This window comes from Mauremys mutica, chromosome 3 (assembly GCF_020497125.1).
Source record: "Mauremys mutica isolate MM-2020 ecotype Southern chromosome 3, ASM2049712v1, whole genome shotgun sequence".
In the NCBI taxonomy this organism is placed as follows: domain Eukaryota; kingdom Metazoa; phylum Chordata; order Testudines; family Geoemydidae; genus Mauremys; species Mauremys mutica.
This window is the reverse complement of record NC_059074.1, coordinates 54663085-54687434: the sequence shown is the minus strand read 5'-3', so window position 1 is coordinate 54687434 and position 24350 is coordinate 54663085. Positions and strand designations below refer to the sequence as shown.

At 42.3% G+C, this 24350-nt stretch overlaps 1 long non-coding RNA gene across 1 annotated transcript; it reads right to left on the bottom strand.

The window, feature by feature from the left end:
- Positions 1-659: 659 nt before the first annotated feature.
- Positions 660-24350, bottom strand: LOC123366216. The gene is made up of 4 exons (XR_006577962.1): positions 24242-24350; positions 20891-20965; positions 20031-20087; positions 660-774 (listed from the first exon to the last, which is right to left on the bottom strand). It is a non-coding gene; the product is annotated as an uncharacterized LOC123366216 (long non-coding RNA).

Here is a 24350-nt window from a genome sequence, read left to right as displayed (position 1 = left end):
TTTTAAGACTAGTTGTATTAACTCATTATATTAAAGAGCAGTTGTATGTTCCTGTTAATGTGTAGAGTGTCAACAATATGTGCTGCACGTGTCAGGTACTCAGTGTTACACTTTTGTACTATTTTAATTATTTTTTTCTCTAAGTCTTTGTAGTGGGAATTGTAACAAATATATTGTCAAAAGGAGACCCTGGTCAAAAGAAACTTAGGAAGGAAGAAATGCTTAAAGAATCAGTAAAAGTGCATTATTTTGCTCTAACAAGAGAGTATTAGTATGGTTTGAGAAACTGGGAAAGTCAGACTTTGAAGTTTTGTTTCTGAGTAAGTCTGACTTTTATGTGAAGATAGCTCTTAGATGATTCAGGATGGATTTGTAGCCTGCTTGAAAAAGAAAAATGTGTCACAAACCCGTTTATAAAAAGCTGAATGCAAGTAAAACATGAAGAAAAATATTGATCAAAAAAGTGAATCACAGGGATTGGAATAAATGCTTGCAATGAAATAAGTGATGATATTTAAGACATTATCATTCATAGTATATATTTATTTAATTTAGTGATGCAAACTTGTCTGTTTTCCATGATCAAAATGTTGCAGGGCACTGTTACTGTTGTCCTGCATGACTAATGAATGCTAATGTATTTTTGGAGGCATTCAGTTGCTTCCCACAGTTCCATGCAGTACATGTCACTTTATTAGTAGTTAATCCACTGTCCTGAGTTTTGATGACCTTACTTGCTGCTGGAGTCTACTCTCAAAGACACACTGAGGATCTCTGAAAAGTATAATGAGGAAACATCCAATTTTTACTAGATAGTATATAGCTTCTAGTAATAGCTTACAGTAGCTTCTTTTTATGAGAGTCAGTTTAGGTGGCTAAGGTTAATGATTTTAGAATAAGGAAAGAAAAGGAAGACACCAACAGAAATCCAATTATAGAACTCATCTTCGAATAGACTCAAGACAAAAAAACAAAATACCAAAAGACAATTGAGAAGCATATAACAATGTTCCAGGCTCTTTTGAGCAGAAATAACATACAAGCATACATCTCTATGCATTAGCCATTTTATCAGGGCTATAAGCAGTTCCACATGCAAGGAAGTATTACAGTATTAGTTAGTTGACCCAGATGTTTCACAAAATCATCCCCCCCCACTGCTTTTTTTGTTCTAAAGTGATGCTGAGGTCCCAAACTTTCCTTAACTTTTTGCAAGGCTACAACGTACATTATACGTTTCATAGAAAAAATAAAAATGGGTTGTCAAATTTATTTTCAATATCTTCTGTAGCAGGGTTTCCATTTCTGATGTAAAACTGGAATTAATCATTTCAAAATAATTTACTCCAGATCTATACTGATGTAACTGAGATTAAAATATGATCCAATCTCTCTCATCCAAATAATACTGGGACACTGTTTTTCTCCTACAGCATAATAAATGGCCATTTATGCATAATATCACTCATTGTTCCCTTGCTTAGTTACCTGTTATACAGAATAGGTTTGTTATTAAATTTAAGTCTGGAGAGTTCCCATAGTAAAACCCAATGAAATGTGAAAGTTTTGAAGTCAAACTGATTAGCTAATTACAATCCACTCTGGAGGTGTCCCATTAGTGGGGTGCATCAAATGTAGAAATGGATAAATAATTTATAATTTATCATTTATTCCATGAAATGTCCTTATTTTTCAGCTTGCAAACTGTCCATCAACAACTTGAAACAAATATATAAATTATTGACAATTATTTGCTTGATAATTGTACTATAGTATATTTATAATAATATAAAAATATTTTGTGCATATTCAGAATTCAGGCTTCATTGGTTTGTTTCGAGAGGTCACATGTTATGTCTGTGGTTCGACAGGGTGAGATTACCCTTAAAATCAAATTTTCAGGTCCAATGTATATGGACTCATGTGTCACTTTTCACAATGAATTTTCTCCAGTGTTTGCTTTCAATACCTTTTTGCCATGAACATACCCATGAGTAAACTGTTTACTGGAGTACTCATGGAAAATCAATACAAAGGGATGTGAAAAGAAAAATTGTTTAACAAGCTAAATTACTATTTTTAGATTTTATTTTTTCAGGAAAAGAAAGGACACAAACAGACACAATCAAAATTACACAAACAAACAAAAGTACTTTGCCCATTTAAAACCCCTTTGGAGCCAATATTTTATAATTCAGACAACTTTGGTTTTCCAAGAGGAAGGCTGTCATTTGTTAAAGTACATTTCATACCAGACAATTCTGGCAATATATCCCCAAATCCACCCACTCTTCTAGAGTTTAATTCTGATATTAATTAATGAATTCAGTGGATTTACTCCTGATTTACTTTGAGTTATGTTTGATTAGAATCAGAGTAACTAAGTCCAGATAATCACATACTGTGTATGCAGAATGAATTTGGTTTATTTGTTTTACTAGCAGCAAGTGTCCTAATTTATGTAATTTATAGCAGCATCCTATTAACTGCCAAAAAAGTTCTAATTACAAATTTAGTTGACAGACTACTTTATTATATATATATATATAGAGAGAGAGAGAGAGAGAGAGAGAGAGAGGGAGAGGGAGAGGGAGAGGGAGAGGGAGAGAGAGATAACTGCCAGAACTAATATATTTAACCATACTATTAGATGGATGTCTTGGCTCATCAATGTATTTGTGTGATGGACGATAGAATAAGGTGAAGTTGGTTTACATTTTTGAAAACTGCAATTCAGACTTTTGAAGTTTAATCTCCAATCCTGTTATGAGCTCCATACAAAGAGCTGCCCACAAGAAGCCATTTGCAGTGCACAACAAAGTATATTGGTCCTCCCAACCCCTGGAACAATACTACATATTCTTGAGCCCCATATATTGACAATTTAGCTGTTTACATACAGACATAGAACATCCTGTAACCCCCCCCCCCCAAAGTGCTAAATCATATAGATATAGGTAGGTGAAGACCTGGCTTTCTGTCTGCTATTGTGGATTGGTGGATTATAACTGTTGAGAGTTTGCCATATATACACAATACATTGTACTCTAGATCTTTGTAAGTAGGGTGTTTTTTCTATAATAATAATATCTGCATCTAAGTCATGGCCAAATTTTCCTTTTGCATGTTCTTCACTTGTTTCAAGCTTATAACTCACGCTGACATCAGTGGAGTGTCCAACTAACATCCCAAAAATAGAAGCCCTGCTGGCATCGACTGAAATGGTGTATTCAGAATGAGCACAGACTATGCTCTACACACTTATAATAGGGACAAGAAATGCACAGTGTGGATCAGAGAAGAGGTTTGTTCCCATTGTAACAGATTCCGATTCCAGCTGTTTCTCTGCTCTCGTTTCAGTGGAGTTACCCCAGATTCATACCAATGTAATACAAGTCTGAATCAGGTCCAAAGTATCCAAACTATACAACTTTATTTTATATAGTGTCTTACACATAGACTCTGTAATAATGTTCCGTACAGAAGTAGGTCCTTAAATTCAGGCTGTGTAAAACTTGCCAATATTTTCTGCATAACATCTTTAAGGTAGAGCCATCTTACTCTCCGCATAGCTAAGTCTCTCATCTAAGCTCTCATCATCTTGTGTCTCACTTAGTGCAACTCCTTCTCTCTGACCGTGGCAAAGGCAGTCTTGCTCTGCTGATATCCATTCAGAATACTGTTGTAATGATCATTTTCCTAAGACACCACTTTGACCATATCATCCCTCTTTTTGCATTCTTTCACTGGCTCCCTCTTCTCTATTGCATCAAACTGCTTGTCTTCACTTTTTACCTATCACCTCTCCTTGACTATCAAGTTGTCAGGTCTTGCCTGTGATGCCAGACTATCTCCCACTCATTAAATTGTCAAACAAGCACCTTTGTGTTTTCTCCCATGCTGCTACTCAAGCCTGGGAGGAGCTCCCCATAGACATCTGTGAAATTCATTCATTATCCTCCTTCAAAACCTTCTGCAAAACTCTCCTCTAGCGTGCTGACATCACTGCCTATCATGCTGACCAATATTGTCTCATTGTTTCCTCATACACCCCTATCTGTCTGGCTTCATTTATTATTCTTATCTTATACTTAGATTGTAAGCTTCTTGGGGCAGGGACCATCTTTTTGTTTTGTGTTTGTGCAGCACCTAGCACAATGGGGTCCTGGTCATGACAAGAACTTATAGGTTCTATGGTAATACAAATAAATAATAAGTAAAATAATAAATAATGGCAGAGGAAGAGAGCATTATAAGAAGTATAGATAAGTGAGAAACAACCTTTAATAAACGGTTATTGTTTTCTATACCCTATTGTGTCCCCACCTGATGATAGCCAACTAGAAGGGCATCACTTAAGTAGTTATAAGGATGCTCAGATAAATAGACAGGGAGATAGCTATTTAAACATGGTACAAATCATTTATGCAGTCGATGCACTTGAATTTTGCAATTAACTCCTATGGTAGCACAAAGGAACCTTAGAAGTGACTGAGGATCTAGTCTTGGATTTCTAAAAATAAACTGGAAGATGTAGGTAAGCCTGTGTGTGCAGTGAGTTCTTTTCCCACGTGCTTTGCAAGTGATATAGGTGGTTAAAATATACAATAGTTTGCCCAGTATGTGTGGCTTGACCCCATTTTTCTGTCTCTGAGTGACTTCTTTGCAACAAATAGTTGCTGATAGTTAGGCTCAAAGACCATCTTGCTTTATAGTCCCCAGTGCCAGTATATGTGAGTGCCTCACAACACCTCTGCGAGATAGGAAAGTACTATTATCCCCATTATACGGATGGATAACTGAGACACAGATAAAGTAAGGTTCAGATCCTCGAAAGTATTTAGGTGCCTAACTCCCATTGAGTTAGGCCTAAGGAAGTGTGTGGCAGAACAGGGCCTAGTATGGGCATCTCCCAAATACCAGGCTAGCATTGTAACCACTGGACCATCCTTCCTCTGTGGGGAAAGCTGGGGCTTTCAAAGGAGCCTACTGGAATTAGGCATCCAGTCTTTTTGAAATTCTATGGGAATGAAAGGTTTCAGAGTAGCAGCCGTGTTAGTCTGTATCCGCAAAAAAACCAGGAGTACTTGTGGCACCTTAAAGACTAACAAATTTATTTTAGCATGAGCTTTCGTGAGCTAAAGCTCACTTCTTCGGATGCATCCGAAGAAGTGAGCTTTAGCTCACGAAAGCTCATGCTAAAATAAATTTGTTAGTCTTTAAGGTGCCACAAGTACTCCTGGTTTTTTTATGGGAATGAAGCATCCAGCTCCCCTAGGCTCCTTTGAAAATTCCAGCCAAAATAAATGAACCCAATTGAGGAGCTCTAGTAGTCTCTTGTACTGCAGGCCAAATTCATATGTGGTGTAGTCAGGTGAAACTCCATTAATAGATAGCGGGTCTGAACTGGGACTTTTGTGTCTGCTCTGTAACTATCTTTAGGAAGAATGCTATGTTGAATGTCAATGCTCATTTGTTATTTCCCTCTTTTCTATGTAATTTAAGTTGAAATTAGGATTCCCATATACTCTAAAGTGAAAGAATGCTTTTGAACGTTTTGTTATTTTAAAAGAATCATAAATATCAGTCAATGTTGGACCTGATTAGTTAGTTAGTTAATTACAATCTACAAAGTACTAGAAATATGTAAAATTTTATGTAAATGCTAAATATTATTACATTTTACATGGCTGTATTATTAACTATAACAACAAACATATTTTGAGGCCTTAAAATGCTCACTACCATAAGGCACAGGAGTACTTGTGGCACCTTAAAGACTAACAAATTTATTTTAGCATGAGCTTTCGTGAGCTACAGCTCACTTCTTCAGATACATAGAATGGAACACACAGACAGGAGATATTTATACATACAGAGAACATGAAAAGGTGGAAGTATGCATAACAACAGGAAAAGTCTAATCAATTGAGATGAGCTATCATCAGCAGGAGGAAAAAAAACTTTTTGAAGTGATAATTAAGATGGCCCATAGAAGGTGTGAGGAGAACTTAACATAGGGAAATAGATTCAATTAGTGTAATGACCCAACCATTCCCAGTCTCTGTTTAGGCCAGAGTTAATTGTATCTAATTTGCATATTAATTCGAGTTCAGCAGTTTCTCTTTGGAGTCTGTTTTTGAAGTTTTTTTGTTGCAAAATTGCCACCTTCAAGTCTGTCACTGAGTGGTTAGAGAGGTTGAAGTGTTCTCCCACTGGTTTTTGAATGTTATGATTCCTGATGTCAGATTTGTGTCCATTTATTCTTTTGCGTAGAGACTGTCCGGTTTGGCCAATGTACATGGCAGAGGGGCATTGCTGGGACATGATGGCATATATCACGTTGGTAGATGTGCAGGTGTACGAGCCCCTGATGGTGTGTCTACCATAAAGCTTTCCTCCAATAAAATGCTGATTTTCATACCCCCTCCTGTTTATTTGACTGCTGTTAAAAAAATCTTTCAAAATGACTGGTGCAAGCCAGAAAAGTTGAAGCTGGAGTCAAAAGTCCATGAACCAAAGCAGATGCCAAACTATAGGGACTGACTGTACACAAATGAAAAGAGGGGAAATATCAAGCAATCTGATCAACATGACTGCTAAGAAGTTATGCCAGGATATTTTCATTGGCATAGCTGTTGCTTTGTTGGCCCTCATACATGGATTCTGAATGAAAGTTAGTTCAATAAAACCCCCATACATTTCTGTCCAAAAAAGAAAAGTGAATTCTCTTTGACTGTGTTTGTGTCCCAAGCATATTACATTTCCATGAACATTCAGGAAGTCAAGTTCTTCTCACCGATATATAACCAGAAATAAAATAGCATTTTTGCACATGCAAATATTTTTTAAAAGATCCATTTGAAACAGATCAGTAAATGACCCAGAGAGGCATCTGGCTGTGACATTCCCAACTTAGGGAATACCCACTGTAATGGTGTACCCCATAAGACTTCATGGGAATATGCTTATGAATGTAATCTTGGTAGTCCATCGATCCGATGATGACAAATCTGTGCAGATCATCTATTGTTGGTCTCGTGGTATGCCCTCTGATGACTGTACAAGCCATTTCTAGAGGTGCACATTTTGCTGCAGATGGTGCATGGGAACTTTGCGGTCAGCGGATTGTGCGCTGCTGATGCTCTGTGACATCGTTCGCGTGCCTCTTGTAGATGCCGGCAGCGGTCTTCCTCAAAGGCGATGCAGGTATTTCTAACTGTTGCACGCCACTGTGTTCTGTTGCTGGCAGTGTCCTCAAGGTCCCTAGGTTTGATACTGCTGTACTGCAGATTGGCTTTGATGGTGTCCTTGTAACGTTTCCGTGGACGACCTATATGCTGGATGCCCTGGGAGAGCTCACCATACAGAAGCTGGCGGGGGATTCTGTTGGCATCCATGCGGCTGACATGACCGGTCCAACGTAGCTGGGACTTCATGATCATCATTTCGATGCTTGTCATCTGGGCTCTCTTGAGGACCTCGAGATTGTTCTCGCCATCTTTCGTTGATGCCTTCTTTATCTTTAATCAGCGTTGTGTTGTCTGATGAGAGTAATGGGGTGGTCCTTGGTTTAGAAGGACCATAGACAGTCTTAATAGCACTGAAGAACATCTTTGAGTTGTGAGTCTCAGCATAGTGCTCAATTTCTTTGGCTTTGCTCTCCCACCAGTTGCCTTGTATCTGATGGAGGTCTTTCTGTGTTTTGCTCTGAAGGTACTTGAAATGCTCCCGTTTAGAGACTGAGGTTGGGTCATTCTGCCATTCGATAAAGGCTTTTCTCTTTACTTCCAGTGCTGAGCATATTTCTTCTTGGTTCTCATCAAACCAATCCTGATGTGTTCTTTTCTTTGGTCCAAGAGATGTTATTGCTGTCTCAGTCACTATCTGCTTGAACTGGTCCCACTTTTCAGTTACAGTACCGATCAATTGTCCGTGGGATGTTAGTTTGTCATCAAGACTCCTCTGGAAATTGTTGAAACACTGAGCATCCTTCAGTTTGGCTATGTTGAAAGCAGGTCGCACATGCTTAGGGCGTTTGTGCCGAGAGGGAGCGATGTGAAGTTGAAGAGACATCCTGACTAATCTGTGATCTGTCCAGCACTCTGCGCCTCGCATTAGTCTGGTGATCAGTACGTCTTGGATGTCTCGCCTTCTGACAATGGCATAATCTATCAGATGCCACTGTTTGGACCTAGGGTGCATCCACGTCATTTTGTATTTGTCCGCTTGTCGGAACAGAGTGTTGGTAATGGTCAGGTCATTTTCAGAACAAAGGCTCAAAAGGAGTAGTCCATTGCTGTTCATTTTGCCTACACCATGTGGCCCGGTTACTCCTTTCCAGTTCTCGCTGTCAGCCCCGACTCGGGCATTGAAATCTCCAAGTAGCAGTAGTTTGTCTGTTACAGGTGTGGCCTTGATCAGTCTGTCGAGATCTTCATAGTATTGTTCCTTTGAATTGTCAGAGCATGTTAGAGTGGGTGCATATGCACTGATGATGGTGGCATGACGTTTGGCATTTAGTGGGAAGCGTAGTTTCAGCAATCTTTCATTGATACCCACTGGAAGGTCTGGGACACAACCCCATGGTCTGGATGTCCCTAAATCTCTGAATACCAGATGCTGGGATTGGAAGATGGAGGATCATTCACTAATTGCCCTGTTCTTTTCATTCCTTCTGAAATGTCTGGCACTGGCCAATGCTGTAAGACAGGATACTGAGCTAGATGGACCATTGGTCAGACCCAGTATGACCATTCTTGTGTTCTTATGTTTCCAGTCCTTTAATTATTTGCATGGCTCTTCTCTGAACCCTCCTCCACCATGCTTCTTGAATTATGAACAACAGAACATTATCCCAGCAGTGGTTGCTAAAATAACCTCTATTTTCCTACTCGAGATTCCCCTCTTTATGCACCCTATGACACATTAACGCTTTTGCCAGAGTCTCACACTGGGAGCTCATGTTCAGCTGATTATCCACTACAACCCCCAAATCTTTTTCAGTGTCATTGCTTCCCTATTTAGAGTCCCCTGTTGTGTAAGCATCACCTACCTTCTTTATTCTCCTAGATGTATACGTTTACATTTAGTCATATTAAAATGAATATTGTTTATTTGCACCCAGTTTACCAAGCAATCCAGATTGTTTTGAATCAGTGACCTGTACTCTTCATTATTTACCACTCCTCCAATTTTTGTGTCATTTGCAAACTTAACAGTGGTGATTTTATTGTTTCTCCAGGTCACTGATAATTTAAAAAAACAACAACATAAAAAACAACAACAACAACAAAACATTAAATAGAATAAGGCCAAGAACTGATCCCTGTGGAACCCCAGTGGAAACACACCCGCTCGATAATCTCTCTAGAACAGGGGTCGGCAACCTTTCAGAAGTGGTGTTTATTCACTCTAATTTAAGGTTTTGCTTTCCAGTAATACATTTTAATGTTTTTAGAAGGTCTCTTTCTATAAGTCTATAATATATAACTAAACTATTGTTGTATGTAAAGTAGATAAGGTTTTTAAAATGTTTAAGAAGCTTCATTTAAAATTAAATTAAAATGCAGAGTCCCCCGGACCGGTGGCCAGGATCAAGGCAGTGTGAGTGCCACTGAAAATCAGCTCGTGTGCCGCCTTTGGCACGCGTGCCATAGGTTGCCTACCCCTGCTCTAGAAGATCTCTACGGCCTGTAATAAATGAATCCTCCTCTCCCTTATGCTTCTCTGTTCTTGTACTTCTCAGTAAGCAGAAACTACAGTCTCATAGAACTGATATAGCCCCTTCATCTTTTCTGATATTCCACAAAGTCTACTCTCTTTGATGTTAGAGCCGCTACTCAGAGTGGCCAATAGGATATATATAGTAAGACAGTAAGTCTATGTAAATAGGAATTAAAGACAGTCTGGCCTACATACCAAGTCCAACTACCCTTTCCTTGGTCACTGTAATCTCTGCTGTTTCAGCATGCCTGTCAGTGTTTGCTGGATTATCTGTTTTCTACCAATCTCATATTTGGCCATGAAATACAACAACAACACGGAATGTATAAAGTGCCACTCACATTTTGTGCCTTGGAGCACTGCATAATGTAAATTGTCAGTGATCAAGAATACTTCAATGCAATAGTAAACATATCATTCTACTTTCAAATTCTAACACAGACTGGAAATTATAGATAATAAGAGAAGTCTGTTCCACAGCTGATGGGCATATTTACAAAAAAGCCCTTGCGCCTGCTGTTAGAAGTGCTTCAAGATTATATTCAGGGCATATTAAATAGCCAGTTAACTCAGACCATAGCAATCTTTGGGAATCTCTCTGAAAAGAAGCTCAATCAAATTTGATGGGTTATTCCACTGAGGGTCAACTCAAAACATAAAGGCAAATTGCTAGCATGGCCTTTACCATCTGAGTGTGATGTGAGTATTTGCTAGTACATGATTATAAGAATACCAGTGCATAGAGAAGAGGTTTTTGGAACCTAGGGAAAGAGCAGGCATGAAGAAGAGTATATGTGATGGAATAAGAGGAAAATCAGAGTCTGTGGGTTTGGAGATTAGACAGAGAACTACAGTACTGCAGGAAAGAGTCAGAATGGCTAGGTGACTAACCATAAGGGCATAGGTGTAAGAGAGGAAGGGAAAATTGGGATTGGGGTGTAGCGGGATGACCACCCGCTGCAGCCTGGAAGGGGTTGGAAAAACCCTGCAGAGGGCAAGGTAAAACCCTGGCTGATTGGGGGAAGTGGCTGCAGCTGGGGCCATGCCCCAAACTGAGCAACAGGGCCTTATATGAAGGCCAGGGAAGCAAGGAGCAGGTAGTCTCTCTCTCTCTCTCTAGAGGGAGATGGGCCTAGCTGCAGGGAGCTAGATACAAAGTACCTGAGGGAAGTAGGGCTGGGGACAGGCTGGGGAGCTCTACCCTGGAAAGCCCCAGGCTGCAGCCTAGTGGAAGGCCAAGGGGATACTAGGGGTTGCAGAGGGCAGCCCAGGGGTAGGCCAAAGCAGCAGGTCCAAACCCAACCTTGCCAGTGATGAGTAGGCTGATACTGCAGTCTGCCCCAGGGTATGGGGGCTAGATAATGACTGGCTGTAGCCATTAATGAGGCAAGGTGGGGATAGAGGGTGGGGGTTCCCTGGGGAGGGGAGACCCTAAGACTGAGGGGTTACTGCCAGGGGAGGGACATGGGGGCCAGAGGACAGGTGGATCACTGGCCTGCATAGGGTGCTCCAGAGCTGGAAGGAGCTAATTCCCAGGAGTCACCAGCAGGAGGTGCCATGGGGGTGAGTCTGCTCCTCTACATGGGGTAAGGGGAAAAGATTTGTTTATGTGGAATTATGGGCAATTGATTAGGCTGGATCATTAGATTAATCCAGCTCAAACCAGTGACATTCAAGTCAGCAAAGCCCAAACTCTGAGGGTTGGGGACTGGGGTCAGAGCTGCCCATGCTCTAGGGTCATATCTATGGGAAAGCAAGGTGTAGTGAGGCTTCATCATGGGCAAATAGCCCAGAGAAGTTTGCTACCTGTGAGTCCAATGAGGGAAGATTCAGGGGACAGCTTTAAAGAGTTGCAGGAAGTTTACTCATCAGTAAAAGAGGAGCACTGAGTTTCCAGAACCTATGAGTAGTGGAACTGTGAAGAGTAGGTGCAAATTACTAAAAACAGGGTACATTTCTCAGTATGACTTTTATTACTACAGGGATAGAAAGCAAAGACAGAAGGGGGATGGGGAAAAAGAGGATGAAAAGTAAGGAAGGGAAACAAAGAGGGGGGAGTGCTTTTTATTATTATACATTTTCAAATAAATTGAATTGCTTCTTTAATTTCTAATTTTTGCATAGTATTTTTCTTTAAAGTCAAAACAAGAGCTACAAGATCTCAAATCTCTTCTGGTTCACTCACCCTGATGAACATTTTGATCAGCATTCACATTTTCTGGGGGTCATTTGTTTCCTATTGTAATGCAGCCATTACTATTTAAGACACATGTTGCTAGTTATGATCTCATTACTGGGCCTCCTCTTTATGGGAAGTCTCATTGATGGCCTTATGAGAATTACACTCTTGGAATCAAAAGGCTATTGGATTTTAACTGTTGATAAATATCCTTTTGTAGTTACTCCATTAGTATTCAGTCAATAGATTTCAATAAAGAGTTTTCAGACTGAAGAAAATTACCAACTAGAAAGTACAGTTGTGCTAAACCTGGAAACTATAGTTCGCATTAACAAAAGGAGATGCACAGTAAGAGACTGTGGCAATTTTTGACAGATATTACACCTCCATAACAGATTTCAGGTGGAAAGGAATTAAAAAAGACCATGTTTAAATTATATAATATTGGATATTGTTATCAGAACAAAACTTTGCTGAATAACTGTCATAGAATAGGTCTGGCTGAAATCCACCAGAGCAAAGACATCTGATGTTGTAGTGTAATTGCTAAGCACAAAGGAATGGAGTAAGGATGCAATGGGAATTTGAAAATGTTGCCATATTAATTTTGTGGATTCAGGCTCTCTGTTTTCTGGAATAGAATATGGGTGTTCATATGGAAGGCTTTAATAGTAGTTTAAAAAAAGATTTCCAAAGGCACAGCATGAGACACTGCATGATCTACAAATCATTTACATAATATAGCATTTTGTCAATTGAAAACTGAATATTTTTAAAGTAGTACAATATGTAATCAGTATAGTACATACAATAGTGCATGGTGCTGTATATACAGAGGAATTATGATGTTACCCAACTGCAAAGAACATCAGTAGCTGGGGGAGAGAACTGTGTTGATCAACTCCTCTTTTTAACTCCACCAAGTGGAGCTTTCAGAGGCTTCCTGGGACAGTGGATCCCAATGACCTGCCCTTCTCAGGCCTGGTCTACACTAGGATCTTAAATCGAATTTAGCAGCGTTAATTCGAACTAATCGCTCAACCGTCCACACCAGGAAGCCATTTAATTCGAACTAGGGGGCTCCTTAGTTCAAATTTGGTACTCCACCCCGACAGGTGGAGTAACGCTAAATTCGCACTTGCTAGCTCGAATTAGGCTAGGTGTGGATGTAAATCGAACTTAGTAGCTCCGGGAGCTATCCCACACTGCACCACTCTGTTGACGCTCTGGACAGCAGTCCGAGCTTGGATGTTCTGAGCAGCCACACAGGAAATGACCCGGGAAAATTTGAAATCCTTTTCCTGTCTGGACAGTTAGAATCTCATTTCTTGCTTTGACATCGGGGCGAGCTTCGCGGCACCTGCAACGATGCAGAGCTCTCCAGCAGAGGAGTCAGCCCAATAAAAGAATAGAAAGAGATCCCCAGCATGGACAGACCGGGAAGTCCAGGATCTGATCGCTGTGTGGGGCGAGGAGTCTGTGCTGTCGGAGCTGCGCTCCAACAAGCGTAATGCAAAGACCTTCGAGAAGGTCTCCCAAGCCATGACACAGAAAGGATACAGCCGGGATGCGATGCAGTGCCGCGTGAAAGTCAAGGACCTGAGGCAAGGCTATCAAAAAGTCAGAGCGGCAAACGGACGCTCCGGAGCACAGCCCCAGACATGCCGCTTCTACGAGGCACTGCATGCCATTCTCGGTGGGTCTGCCACCACTGTCCCACCAGTGACCGTGGACTCAGTGGATGGCATAGTGAGCCAGGACAGTTCCTACTCGATGTTCGCCGATGGGCAAGACGACGAAGGGTCCGTGGAGGAAGGCGCAGGCGACAGCGAACACAATGCCGCTTTCCCTGACAGCCAGGATCTCTTCATCACCCTCACAGAGATCCCCTACCAACCCTCACCGGCCGTGAACCCGGACTCAGAGTCAGGGGAAGGATCAGGCGGTAAGTCGTATAAACAAGAAAATATTTATTTGCTCGAAAACATGTATACCAAAAATATAAATTCTATCTATAAATACTATATCTAAAAGTTTTTAAAGGGAAACTAAACGAACAGTAGGTCTACACAGATTGGGATGGAACAATAGTCCTCCATGGACAATTCCACAAATGCTTCAAACAGTTCCTCAAATACCCTCCGCAGGAGGTTTCGAGGAAGAGGTGCCTTATTTGGTCCTCTGGTGAAGCTCACTCTTCCACGCCACGACATCCTCAGATACAGGGGAACCATCGCCTCTACCAGCATGGCCACGTAGGGTCCCGGTCGGTGAAGTGCTTCCCTTAACATCCTTTCTTTCTGCACTCGAGAGACACGCCTCAGGGTAATCTCGTTACTGAAGTGCTACATCTAATTAGGACAATTAGCGAATAGTTACTGTTCTTAATGGTTTACTTATACTTTGCATAACAAAGCCCCGCGCTTAGCAGCCACGTGCTGAAGGCCACACAGGAAAAGCATACATTGATCTTTCCCCTGCAGTGTCGGGAGTGGCTGCAAAAGGGTCATAGTATCTGATTTCCAGATTGCCTTTAGCACGACGGCACAGCTATCCGTTAACTGATAAGCATAATGTACTGTAAGGCTTACCAGGACTCTCTGCTAGAGGGATTCTGCTATCTCTCCCGACTTCTCCGCTCTCCTGTTCAATGGCGCAGCCAATCAGAGCGTAGGCCAAAATGTTGTGCTTCTCTGGAGACCACGTGACACTTGTTGTCCGGTACGGTCTTCTTCATAGAAATTGACTAGACGGTGTTCACTGTTCGCCAAAATGTATCTGTACAAGGAAATCACTAACTTTCCCCATCACACAGCTTCGGCTCCTTCCCGGACTGCCCCGGCATCCCCCTCGCAGAGACTGGCAATGATTAGACGGCGAAAGAAGAAGACTAGGGACGACATGTTCGCTGAACTGATGGCCTGCTCCCGAGCAGAGGCTGCAGAGCAGAAACACTGGAGGGAGACCCTATGTGAGCAGCATCGCACACTCATGGAACGTGAGGATAGGTGGCGGCAGGAAGACCAGCAGACCACCCAAACGCTGCTTGGTCTCATGAAGGAACAAACGGACACGCTTCGTCGCCTTGTTGATGTCCAGCAGGAATGCAGGCTGGAGGACAGGGCCCCCCTGCAGTGTCTCTGCAATCGCCCTCCCCAGCCAAGAAGTCCTGGCCCCCCCTCACCCAAAAGTACAAGACGGAGGGGTGGTAGAGGCCGTGAGAACTGTCACTGAACCAGAGCAGAGCGGCCATGTACCCCGCACTTCTCACGTTAGAAATTTGTAGAAGTGCTTCCCTTATAGGCTCAGCCAGTCCCAAATCCAAGGTTCATCCCCCCACTGTTTATTAGATTAATAAAAGATGTTTGCTGTTAATCACTGTTTCCATCATGTCTTTCCTGTCAGAGGATTTTTCGGTGTATGGGGTGGACAGGGGTTTCATACTTGCACGGTATAGCCTACAGTACCAGGGTACAGACTTGGGGAAAGGATCAACTGCGGGGCACACACACACTGCAGTCAGTAGGCACCAGGGTCATTCTGTGTTGTGTATGCTGCCCCTGATCATTTCGTAATGTGTATGCTTGTCCAGGGTCCTAGCGCCTGCCACGCCATTACTGTGAAGGCAGGCTGCCCTTACGATGCACTTGCAACGGATCCACGAGCCTATCCGCTGCCCTGAGCCCCAACAAGAGCCCTCATCCACGGACAGATAGTCACCCTTCTCCCACACCCATCACCCCTTCCCACGCAGAAACCCGCAGCCCACTGCCGTCATCCAAACCCCTATGCAAAGAAGGCACCACTCGCCCCTTCCTGCAAACCCTCCCCTTCATGCAGAACCACTGTCATCCGTCCCCCACCCCAGGGACCTATGTAGGAGCAGGAGGATGTCAGTCCTCTATGGAGGAAGCGGTCTGTACGTCAGTGCACACCGTGCCCAGCACAGTATGCGTCCATGTCTCAACACCAGAACAGAAATGCAAAGTAAAAGAAAGATTTATTAATAATGAGTGTAACAATTAATTTGCTTAAAAACGTGCTTTGGAAGTGGGGGAAACTTGGAGAACGCGGCATGTAGCCGCAGATCCAAATCGACACAAACTGACACAGGCCCAGGGTCAGTTTCTCTTGAAAGCAAGTGGAGAGTCATAGGTTACCCTGATCTCCGAGGAAACTTGCTTTCAAAGCCTCCCGGATACAGAGCGCTTCCCGCTGGGATATTCTCTCGGCACGGGTGTCTGGCTGAGCGTAAACTGCAGCCAGGCGATTTGCCTCAACCTCCCATCCGGACAAAAAGGCCTCGCCCTTGCTCTCACACAGATTGTGCAGCACACAGCATGCAGCAATAACTACGGGGATATTCTTTTCGCTGATGTCCGAGCGAGTGAGTAAGCTCCGCCATCTCCCCTTGAGACGTCCGAAAGCACACTCCACCACCATTCTGCACTTGCTCAGCCGGTAGTTGAAGAGTTCCTTCTCTCTGTCCAGGGCGCCTGTATAGGGCTTCATGAGCCAGGGCATTAGCGGGTAGGCTGGGTCCCCGAGGATCACTGTAGGCATCTGCACATCCCCAACCGTTATTTTGTGGTCCGGGAAGAAAGTACCTGCCTGGAGGAGTCTAAAGAGACCAGAGCTCCTGAACACACGCGCGTCATGAACCTTGCCCGCCCACCCGACGTTGATGTTGGTAAAACGTCCCCTATGGTCCACCAGTCCTTGCAGCACCATGGAAAAGTAGTCCTTTCGGTTAATGTAATCGCTGGCCTGGTGGGGCGGTGCCAGGATAGGGATGTGAGTCCCATCTATAGCCCCACCGCAGTTTGGGAATCCCATCGCGGCGAAGCCGTCTATGACAACCTGGACGTTTCCCAGGGTCACCACCTTTGAGAGCAGTTGCTCAACGATTGCGTGGGCTACTTGCATCACAGCAACCCCCACGGTAGATTTGCCCACGCCAAAGTGGTTCGCTACTGACCGGTAGCTGTCTGGCGTGGCAAGTTTCCAGAGGGCTATGGCCACTCGCTTCTGCACACTCAGGGCTGCTCGCATCCGGGTGTCCTGGTGCTTCAGGGCAGGGGACAGCAAGTCACACAGTTCAAGGAAAGTGCCCTTATGCATCCTGAAGTTTCGCAGCCACTCTGTGTCATCCCAGACCTGCAGCACTATGCGGTCCCACCAGTCCGTGCTTGTTTCCCGGGCCCAGAATCTCCGTTCCACACCATGAACGTGACCCATTGCCACCATGATCTCCACTGCCCGGCGTACCCTGCTTTCTGAGAGGTCTGCGCCACTCTCCTCACCGCGCTGCCGGAGCCTCCTCGCCCGATTTCTCAGCAGCTGACTGTTGCAGAGGTGGACGATAAGGTGCGAGGAGTTGACAACGGCCATAAGTGCAGCGATGATCGCAGCGGGCTCCATGCTCGCAGTGCTGTGGCGTCCGCGCTGTCACTGACCAGAAAAGTGCGCGAACAGATTTCCCGCCGGCGCTTTCAGGGAGGGAGGGCGTTTGTGAGTGACGGTTGAATGATGACAGTTACCCAAAACCACCCTCGACACATTTTTCCCCCAGCAGGCATTGTGAGCTCTACCCAGCATTCCAATGGGCAGCGGGGACTGCGGGAACTGTGGGATAGCTTCCCACAGTGCACCGCTTCCAAAGTCGACGCTGGCCCCGTGAATGTGGACTCAGAAATTCGAATTAGTGTATTTAGTATGGATACACAAATTCGACTTCATAAGGTCGAATCCACAAATTCGAACTAAGTTGATTCGAAATAGTCTTGTAGTGTAGACAAGGCCTTACTCTATGAGGCACCTCTCCACTTCCAGCAGGCTCTGGAGAGGCCAATCAAAGTGTCCACTGCTCCTTTCCTGTGGAAGCTCCTGTGTGGGCACTCCATGCCTGGTGAGGGAATGAGAGAGCCTGGGGGCTGGCCATTGTCTGCCATATTCATCTGGCCCTTGCAAAAGCAATGGCGCACAACCAAGTCTGCAGTAATTTGTTCACCTTTGTTTCTGGGCTAAGGGAGCCAAGATTGGGAAATGGGGTATACAGTGCTGTCTTACAGAGACCCGAGCTCATTGCAATAATTTACAGTCTTTGTTAATTACAGGTGTGATTAAAGATTTCTTGTGATAAAGCCATCCAAATGCAATGGTGGTCAAAAAGAGTACTTTTAGTGGGGGAGAGGATTACCTAAGGTCCAGAAATATCCTGTGTTTTACATCAGTCATTTTCATGTTACAAAAGCACCAAAGAAGTGTGTGCAACAACACAATTAATTCCTTCCAACAGCATATAAATTTAACTGAAATTAACCTGCTCACATAGGAAGATACTATTCAAGATGAGTAAGCGTGTAAGATTGGGCCATAAACTAAGAAATGTAAACCAGTTTTAGTAACATCAGCAAGAACAAGCAATTTCCATACATATTGAGGCTCTTTAAGCCAAGTTTCAACTTGGAATGAATTTATACAGCTGAGTCATAAACCCCAGGAAGGATGTTGGTTTCTGATGGCAAGACTGAAAGACCCTGGAATACAGCAGTGCTAATGGGCATCAAGATAAAGATAGTGTTTTGTGTAGAAGAATGCATCACAAGAGAACTTTAAAATCCTGTAATTAACAAAGACTGTGATGTATTGTAATACTTTCAGTTCTATATAGGACTGTACTATGTAAAGTACCTCTGTTGATTAACACAAAACCTCACTAATAGTTTGATTTATGGATAATAACGATTGTTACATATTTGCATTTTATATTGTTTCTATCACTACATCCTACAATTGATAGTAATTCCCCCACCAGGGTATGAGAAAAGAATAGTAAGGAGGAGGATAATTTTATTGCAGTATAGGAACAAAGAACAACCGCAAACCGTCACTTTTCTACAAAATGTATTCTAGTCATTCAGATACTTGCAATAGGTCTATTTTTGTAGGTGGATGTAATGTAAAATACAATCAGCCTTAGTCTGCATTTAGAAAAAATTGGATGATGAATATATATTATAAATAGAAAAGAGCTATGTGAGATGAAGCCTTATATTCCTTTATTTGGTCAGTGGAATATAAGATCTTAAACCTGCAAATGTGTTCATATGCTTAAATTTAATCATATCAGTAGTCTCCAACATCAATGGGACCACTCACATGCTTAAAATGTAAGCATATGCATAAATGTTTGCGGGACCAGGGTCTAAGTGTGTATATTCTATATTTCCTATGAATGCACAAATTACTATTTGGGGTCTAATACAGAGCCAACAGAAACTATTTCTGCTTTGCAAACTCAAAACTTGTGCCTCATAGCAAGGAGATGATGGGGCTAAAAGTTAAAAGAGAAATTCCACTTGCTGTGACAAGGTTTCTTGAGCAGAATCACCCACTCTCACAGCTGAAATAATGTGGAAAGGGAAATAATGCGTAGATGCTTATTAAGAGCTTTGAGAAATACCCAGAGATAGTTTGAACACTGCAACATTGGTTCTGCTGCCTACATTTAATGTATGTACTTCATTCTGTTTATAAATGAATATAGCTGTAGTCTATGCCATTTTCTGTTTTATTTTTATAGAAATTTAGGAGGTGCCTTCTTGTGAGAAGCAAAAGTTAGATGTGGAGTACTGTGATGGGAGCAACTGGTTGTCCTTGAGTTTCTAATACAAGAATAATCATCCAAAAATAGAAAGGAATATCAAAATATGTGATAGACTACCAATTTTGGGATAACATAAAGGCAGAAAACTACTCATTAAACCTCAGAACGGGTTCTCCATATTTTCCTTCCCATAATGTGCAACAGCTCATATTTTGGCAGGTCTTTGCACTACTCTGTAACCCACACACCTCCTGGGTGTGGTGTTCTGTACTATCTAGTGGCACTGAGACTATTTAGAGAGAAAAAAAATGAGTCTGCTCTACAGCCTTAGCTAACGGGCATTTGGCTTTTAGCTCATGCAGTAGAGGCTCATGCAGTAAGCTCTAGAGGTCCCAGGTTTGATCCTACCCACCAATGACTGGGTTCTATCGGTGTTATATATGCAACAAGTCTATTTGAGGAGGCATACACATTTTTAAAAAATAGGTCAGAATGTCTCTATTATTTTATACATACCAGCCTGGAACTCTAGAAATCCTTTAAATCACATGTGTTGCAGTGGTAATATAAACCCTATAAATAAAATATAGATATTTCCTGAATACATTATGTTTCCAGAGGGTATTTTCCTCTCTTCTTTCTTCCTTTGAGCATAGTATATCTTGATTCAAACTGGAAGAGTGAAATCTACTTATCCATCTCAGTGTTTGTATAGTACCTATCACCATAGAATATAAGCACTGTAAGATTTATGTTGGAAGATACCACACCCTTCATGACCACAAACATTGCATCATGAATTAATAAGTTTTTTGAAGATCTGCTGCTTTCACTGCAATAGTGCTATGAAAACATTAGTCTAATAATGTTTTCTCTCAGAAGCAAAGATATTTGGACAACTTGAGATCAGGAGCAGCGAACGAAGCAGGTGCTTCTGGCGGCCAACGGAAAGGAGCAGCACATCTGGGTCTTCGGCGGCAATTCGGCAGCAGGTCCTTCAGTCCGAGAGGGTCTGAGGGACCTGCTGCCAAATTGCTGCCGAGGAATAAAGTGGCACGGTTCAGCTGCCGCCGAAGTGCCGCTGATTGTGGCTTTTTTTTTTCCCCTTCGCCGCTTGGGGCAGCAAAATGCCTGAGCCGGCCCTGCTTGAGATGCATGAATATAGCTTTAATATGTGTAATGCTTTAATATGTGCAAATACTGCTCGGGAGTCTCTCTTGTAACAATTATTAGGAGCAAAATAGCTGAAGAAACTACTCATTGTCATTAAAATGAATGGTAAGTTGGGCTCATAATTACTGTAACAAAATTTGAATACACGGAGCCTGATTCTCCATTCCCTGCACCTTGTTTGCAAAGTGAATGTAAATTCTTACCATTCTGATTTAGTGGAATTCAACATCCTCTTCTCACTCACTTTGCAATGGAGAATCAGGTCCATTGACTTTCACCTAAGGGAAAAATCAGGTTTCCTCAATCATGTATGTATAGCATTACAATAACTGATCAAGTAACCCAGCTCACCTAATGCTTAAAAAAAGTGTTTGATATTCAGACTCAATATCCATAGAAAAGTCACATGAAAATAGAAGGGAGGGGCCATTCTTCATAGCTAGAGTTTGTGTGACAAGTACAGATGTATTAACAAACTGATTTAAATAATAGATGTGGTTTTGTGCATAGAATGTGCTCACAAGTGCTGCAATGATGGGTACATTGGAAGACAGCTGGATATTCTGTTCCCAGAAACATTCTGCAGCTCCTGGGTCAAATATTCTGCTTTCTTAATTTTCTGACTTCAGTAGAGTTACAACATCAAAGAACATGACTCTCTAACTTTGACAAGAGTTATGCATGTGCATCTAAAAGCAGAAGTTTGCCCCAGGAGATTTTTTGGTAAGGATTGGAAGTCATTTAGAACATAATTAAATTTCAGATTATTTAATCACTCCTTCATTCTGTAACTGGAAACAATGGGTCAAATCCACTGTGTAAATGGTGGCTTCTGTAACTTTGTCTTTAAATCATGATTTGTGGCCTCCAATAACTCATCCAGAAGTTAGGAGTCTATTGCAGGAGTTGGCAACCTTCAGCATGCCACACATCAGGGTAATCTGCTGGCGGGCCGCAAGACATTTTGTTTATATTGACCCTCGCAGGCATGGCCGCGGTTTGCTGTTCCCAGCCAATGGAAGCTGCGGGAAGCAGTGGCCAGCATGTCCCTGTGGCCTGTGCCGCTTCCTGCAGCTCCCATTGGCAGGGACGGAGAACCACAGCCACTGGGAGCTGCAGACGGCCATGCCTGTGGACGGTCAATGTAAACAAAATGTCTTGTGGCCCGCCAGTGGATTACCCCGATGTACCGCATGTGGAAGGTTGCTGACCCCTGGACTAGATAATCATGACGGTACCTTCTAATCTTAAAGTCTATGAGTCTAAATCCCCAACTGATGTAAATGTCATAGCAACATTGGAGTCTACTGTGATTCACACCAGCTGAGAATCTGGCCAATGTTATAAAGTTAAGAATATGAGTGAAAGAAGTTGATGGTGATACATCTGGGTGACAGTTTCTTGAGGCAACATAGATGTCCTAAGTGTGTGTAATGGAGAGTTTGTTTCTCTAATTGAACAATAAATCTAAATTTTCAAACTGCTTAAGTCCATGACATCTGTCAAGGCTAATTCCCCACTCTGGCACTTTGAGTGCAGAAGGTGGGAGCCCACAAAGATTTTAAAAATTAATACTGGTCATTCCAGGCTTGTATTGAACTCCAAGGTTACAGCTTTTCTCTGAGATTGGATTGGTAGATGCTGCCATCCTCAAGTGCAGAACCCCTTTGAGAGCCCAGGAAGGCGCACTGGGGAATTCCTTCCTGTGGGGTACTCTCAAGTCCTTTCACCCCTTCCACCTTCTGGGAAAGAGCTGAGAAAGGGCGGGGGGAGGGAAGGAAATCAGCTGTTGCCACCAGCTAATTAAACAACATATGCACAAACCTCTTAAGACACAAAAATCCAATTCTGTTCTTAAAAAAGGTACATTTTATTAAAAAATAATACATCTGGGAACTCAGGCTATTGCTAGATTTTAAAAGAGCAACTACAAAGGTTAAGCACCAAGAATAACTTTCTTGAGGTCCAGTTTAAAGGTTACAAGCAAAACAAAAGCACTTGGGGTTAGCACAGAGGAATCCACAAGTCATAAAGAAATAAAAGAGAGAAACCTAATCGTGTCTTCCTAGACATTTTCTGATCTACTTACATATCTGGGGTTTTAAATGAGTAGTTTCTAGGTATGATACTGATGATTTTGTCATATCTGGCCCAAGCTTCTTACAGCATAGCTGTTGCCCTGTCTGCCTCTCCCCGGGAGAATAACAACAGACAGAAAAAAGGGGAGTTTTTTCTTAATTTTAAAAGGTTCTAGCCTTTCATTGGATCTTTTGGCCAGGTGCCCACTCACTTCCTTTTACCTATGTATAGCAGTGAGACTTTTTAACCTTTTACAGGTAGAGCAACTAGAGAACAGCTACTAAGAGAGATTTTATAGTTATTGGCTGGCTATGTGTTCATAAAAGGGAGCTCCCACCCCCTTCATTTATCACACCATCTTTGAACATGGGGTCTGAATAAGACACAGTGGGATATGGTTAGTTATTTATATAGAACAGAAATATTTAGTCTCCTCAAATTACATTCTCCAACAATGTGTGCATATAAACCACATTAACATGAATAGGAATTATGCATGTGCATCAAGGGGAGAATGGACTCTTTAAGGAGTAGAAATTGAGCCTTTGAGAGATCTTTCTTTGACTGATCTCTGTGTAATGCAGTGTCAGCTATCAAAGAAGGATTGGGATCAAATACCAGATATGGGATTAGAACTATTAAATGCCTTTGTACAATATGTCTATAACTCTTTCAAATGTCATGGTGCTGACAGCTTTTCTTTATCATGAAAAATGAGTTCATCGAATGAATCGGCAAACAAAACTAACAACTGGCTTTGAAGTGATCTTATAAATAACATCCTTTTCACTTCACTATTATTACATTTGTGTTGTGTAAGCACTTTCCTTATGTAAATCCTGTTTTCTGGAGGTTGTAACTCAGCCATAAATATTGTCTCTTAGCTGATACATCACATGGAGTTTAGATGGGTCAAACTTCTCATTTGCTATTTATCCCAACGGATATAGCTAATGCACTGAATTCAGACCTCAGGACATGTAAAACTTTCCCTTTCTCCCCCTCCTGCAAGGGTTGTAAAATTTTCCTCCTGTCTTCCTCCCACCTGTTGCCCATTCCTCGCACTTATAAAATAGGGGCCCAATAAGTTTGGAAGTTTCTCAGCAGAGCCCAAGTGTACCACTCACTAACAGTCTCTTGGAATGCTGAATTCCCTAATAACTGATCCCCACAGAGCATATTTTTGCTTCTGAGAGGGAATTCTACTCTGTACAAGATTTCCCACTCCAGGGATTCTTACCAGAGTGGGACATTGTGTAGTCTTGGGCAGAAGTAGTAATGAAATCCAAAGTGCTAGTAAATTTAGAGTGAGTGGTACACTGGGGCCTAGCAGTGTAAAGTTTCCAATAAATCTGCTGGGCAGCCATCATAACACATAGCGGTAGGGGGAAAGAAGTAAAAGGGAGAGTTCTGGAATAAGGTCATGCATGGAACCAGGAAGTAGGTTGGGACTGAATAAGAGAATATATGCTCACCTCAACAAAGGGTTGGATTCCGTTCAGGTGATGGGCAAAAGTATTTGCTGTGTCTGAATCTATTTACTCATCCCTGGTAAAAAGAAGTCACAGATGTTTCTTCATCAGA